This window comes from Lontra canadensis, unplaced genomic scaffold, assembly GCF_010015895.1.
Source record: "Lontra canadensis isolate GAN:19392208 unplaced genomic scaffold, GSC_riverotter_1.0 scaffold1, whole genome shotgun sequence".
NCBI classification, from domain to species: Eukaryota; Metazoa; Chordata; class Mammalia; order Carnivora; family Mustelidae; genus Lontra; species Lontra canadensis.
The window spans coordinates 118,066,330-118,071,555 of NW_022630995.1; positions in this window are offsets into that span (position 1 = coordinate 118,066,330).

The following is a 5,226-nucleotide window of genomic DNA, read 5'->3' on the forward strand; positions in this document are numbered from 1 at the left end:
AACTTATATAAGTAAAAGCCAGGTAGATACAGTTAAAAACAAGCACCTCATATTAGTAGAGAATCTAAAAAAATAATTTAGAAAAACACTCATTGGAGTGCCTGGATGGTGCAGTAGGTTAAGTTTCTGACTCTTGGTTTCGGCTCAGGTCTGTGGTCTCAGGGTCATGAGATGGAGTCCCATGCAGGGCTCCGTGCTCAGCAGGGAGTCTGCTTAAAAGGCTCTCTCCCTTGTCCTATGCCCCTCCCCTCCTTTCCTCAAATAAATAAACAAAATTAAAAAAAAAAAAAAACCCACCACCACCAACAACACTCACTAATTGAAGAAGAGAGTCAGCTCAGTTTACTCTTTTCATGTCAACATGAACCATGTAGCTGCCTTTTCCCCCCCTTCTTTTTCCTTTTCTAACAAGAGTGAAAATAATAGCTTCTGAACGAAGGGACCAAGGATTTCCCTTCACTTGTGTTGAATAATGTGTGGTGATTGAATAGAACACTGTGGTCCAGGCATTGTCAGCTGTTCAGAGGTAAGTGGGACTTGCTCCAGTCCAAACTTGAACCTTGAGGACAAATATAAGGAAATGCTTTTTAGAAGTTGAGACTCTGGGTGAACTGCTAAAATTAAATACTGTGTGATTTGGTAAAGCCTGTACCTAAATAGTTGTTTATTATGAAAGGAAGCTCTAATTCATTGTTTCTAGTTTAATATGTGCCCGTTTTAATGATGAGCACATTTTGGTAGTAATACCCAAGGGTAGAAGATCATTGGCAAAATTAAATTGAATCAGGCAGGAAATGGTCTTTTTTTATTCAAGTAAAGTGCAATTTACTTCTATCCTTAAGCTTGAGGGACATCCTCCCTGCCTAAGACCGTTACTGCTGTCCTCCCCAAAACCAGCCAAACAAGTACGACTCAACCAAATCCCTGCCTATTCTCCCCCGACAAGCCCCAGTCACGAAATTCATAATAATATACACTGCAGCTATATGCAAGTCAGACCAGGGTATTCCTCCAGAATTTTTCTTGTCCATAGACCTTTGTTTTAATCTCTTCCACATCCCTGGTTTTTGTCCTATTGGCTTCAGGTCTAGATTTTCTCTTTCTGTATATCCTTTAAACTGAATAAACTTTTTAGACAGCCCACCCCATTCCTCTACTAAAGTATTGAAGCAAGTGATGTTCCACATCCAACCCAGTCTCCAAGGATATTCTAGCCCAACCTAGATCTCAGAGCCCCAGATAATTCTATTATATTATCTGAAAAGTGGGTACCTGATAGTCAAGATTTAAACCATTAAGTTTCAACTTGTAGTATACTAATCCCTTCTGTTGGCAGAGAACTTAAATTGTACAATCAAACCTTTTGTAGTAATCTCTACAATCAACAAATATTTGCTAAGCAACTGTACCTAAGTCCGATATTTTGTGTAGAGTCTGAAAGGGGTCAATAAAGGACCTTTTCTTTCTTGCCTAGATTCTGAATAATCTAAGTATAAAAATAGCAAGGTGGATGGAAGCAAAATATCATCTCTATCACTCATAGAGGAAGATTGAGCTTAGATTCATGAGAGAACCACATAGGCTAATGAACTGAATCTCAGAATTAGATATACCTACTCATATGGTCACTGCAGTGCTAGACCAGGGTAGACCTTTCCCACAGAGAGATGACTGAGGTCCTAGAAGTGAGGTGAAAAATATCTCTTGCAGGCAAGTAGCTCCCAAGAGAGAATGGTGCCACCAAACATGCCCAGTTATTTTCCCTAATTTTTCATTTCTTTTATAGGAAAAGTGCATAAAGAGACAGAGATATGAGAAGGACACTTAAGGAAAGTTATCTCTGTGTGAGCTAGAAGTGGGGTAATGGGATTCCATTCTGAAAATTCACTAAGAGTAAAGTGGTGCACAGACATGATCCCTCCCATCATGGAATTCATAATCCAGTAGGGAATTGTAGATATTAAACCTATAATTACAAATGATGAAATGGGATGTAATACTTTTGTATTGTACTTTCAGGAGGGCAGATTTTGAGTGATGAATTGCATGGTTTTGTTTTGTTTTATTTTATTTTTGAAATTTTATAACTGTGAGGAAATCCTTTGGAAAGCTTGTGCCACTTCTGGGACTGATTTTTGCTTCATTAGATTTTAAAATGGCAGATTAGCAATTATTGTTAGACTGGTAACCATAATCAATAGGATGTTGGTAGATTAAAATGGCTGCATAACAAATAGAAATTTACCAATTGTAAGTGAATCAATAACTTGCTGATATTTCTATTCATTAATTGTAGAAATATTTCATATTAAAACTTATTTTTTCCTCTAAAATTGAGAAAGATAAGTAGTAAAGGAAAAGTGAATGAAGATGAAAGTATGAAAAAATTGTTTTTATGTACTTTTTAAACTCCAAATAAATTCTACCATGCCAGTGCTATGCCCAAGGGTATTACATATGTAAGAAAGGAGTTTTCATGCAATTATTTATCTTTTTTTTTTTTAAATTTATTTGACAAAGAGAGAGATCATAGGTAGGCAGAGAGGCAGGCAGAGAGAGAGGAGGAAGCAGGCCCCCCGCTGAGCAGAGAGCCCAAAGCGGGGATCAATCCCAGGACCCTGAGATCATGACCTGAGCCGAAGGCAGAGGCTTAACCCACTGAGCCACCCAGGCACCCCCATGCAATTATTTAGAAATCTGTTTTTTCCTTCTCTTTGGCTTTGTTGGAAATTGCTAAAACTTTAGTTGTTTTTTTTAGTACAGGTGTGCATGATAATTTGTTATTTTACTAAAACTTTGCAAGATGAGTTGTCATAATTTGTATGAAACTCTCATAGGTAAAAAACAAGCATTTACTGATATCCTGTATATCCAGTCCTACAATCAGCATCTCTGTTGTCTCTGCATTCAAAATATATTCTGAGTCCATGTCTTCCTCACATACACAAACTTCTCTGCTTAAACACCTGTCTGTTTTTTTCTGCAATTGTAATGCAACCTCATGTAGTTGCAATTGTCCCCAGTACCTGGCAAGCCATAGAAATTGTTAAATGAATGAATAGTCTGATGACAAAATCAAAGCTAACATTCTGTATTTGAAAGATGACCCAGATAAATGAAGTAATGGTGAAGGCTGGGGAAGCTTTCATATTTCTCCAGTGCTTGTAATTTTTAAGTGTACTATAGAACTTGTGAGTACTAACTAGTCCATGAAACTTCAGGATATAATGATGAAAGAGATGATACGTCTTCTAAGTTGAGAAATGAGCACAAGAGACGTGAGGATTAAAAATTAATCAAAGGAGATAAACTAGTCCATTTAATTCATTAAAATTATGATGTTCTTTAGCTGCACATATTTGTTCTTTCACCTTTCAACTACGTGTGAGGCACATATGTCATCTCTATTAATGATTGAATAAGTTTTCTTTTTCTTTAGAATTATTTGTGTTCATTGTAGCTCACCTAACTTTTTAAATGGTATTTAGCATTTTTTTTTAAAAGTGAAGTTCCTGAATCTTCTACCTGTATTAAATCTATGTTTAACGGATAAAATAAAATTGAAGAAGGGAATATTATATTATTCTCTATTAGAAAAAAGGCAAAATTTCTAGTTTTTAAAGTCATGTCTAAATGTTTAATTTGATTATTTTTGGTCAATATTTTATCCTGAATTGACATAAAAATATACCAACAGTTTATTTTATCTTACTGGTTCACATTTAAATCATATTCTTCATGAAATTAATGTTTTCCTTCTAACATTAAGATGTTCCATGGGAAAATGTAGAAGTAAAATCTAGGGAGGGAGTTGGATTCATAAATTGTTTTTCTACCTGCCCATCATATGCTGAGTGGAAAAATGAGGTTGTTCAAAGGTTTAATGAAAGAATAGGAGGTTAAGTTCTACCCCTTCCTGGGGAAAGCTTGGTCGGGCAGCAGGGAGATTCTAAGGGCCATTGTTGTCGAGGTCATATAGCATAGAGGCATCATTAAAAGGTTGATGGGTTTGCCACTTGCTGGCTACTTGGCCTGGAGTATACTCAATACCTCTTAGAGGAAAGGCTATTATAAGGAGCTCAGACTCTTCTAAACTTACACCCAAAGGAAGGGGCGCCTGGGTGGCTCAGTGGGTTAAAGCCTCTGCCTTCCGCTTAGGTCATGATCCCAGGGTCCTGGGATCAAGCCCCACATCGGGCTCTCTGCTCAGCAGGGAGCCTGCTTTCTCCTCTCTCTCTCTCTGCCTACTTGTGATCTCTGTCTGTCAAATAAATAAATAAAATCTTTAAACTTATACCCAAAGGGAAAGAAAATAAAAGAAGAAGCTTTCATGGAAAGGAAGCCTGATGTGTGAGACTACATTTATCTTATTTAATTCACATGAGATGAGTATCTTCTAAGCAGCTGAAAATTCTTAACCCAATTTAATTCTTATGACACTTTAATGAGGAATGTGGGATCATTAACCTTATTTTACTGATGAAAAAACTAAAGCACAGAGAAGTTAAGCAGCTTTCCCAAGATCATAAAGCAAGTAAAAAGCAAAAGAAGCACGGGTTTGAACCCAGACAATCTGCCTCTGTGTCCATGCACTTGATACTACTCTCTGCTGCTTCTCACGGTGGCTTAAAACAGCTGTTCTCTAACAGAAAGCATTGTAACGCTCACCAGAAGAGTGAGCACCACTGTGCAGGAATTGCGTGGTTCACATTCTCAGATGAAATTCATGCCTGTCCTTTGGTAATCCAAGGACTTTGTAAGCTATACTTGTTCTTATTTTTATTTTAGTATCTTGAGTGATTTTGTTTATTTATATATTTACTTATTTTTGCCCTTTCAAAATTTATTTATTTATTTTTTGGTAAACACACATAAAATTTACCACTTTAACCACTTTAAGAGTACAGTTCAGTAGTGTTAAGTATATTTACATTGTTGAACAGCCAGCCTCCAGAACTTTTTCATCTTGCAAAACTGAAACTCTTATTAAAAAGAAAACCACAGACTCCAAATGGCATGACTCAGGTTAAGGCCCCAAGTCAGTAAATGAAGACTTAATACCTAACCTACCTGCAGTCTCAACCACCCAGGAATGTAATCTTCAACCAGTCAACCTCCTCCTCCTCTTCCTTCTCCTTCTCTTCTCCCTCCCTGGCTACCTCCCCCTCTCTATCTCCCTCCTCCTCCTCCTCCTCCTCCTCCTCCTCCTCCTCCTCCTCCTCCTCC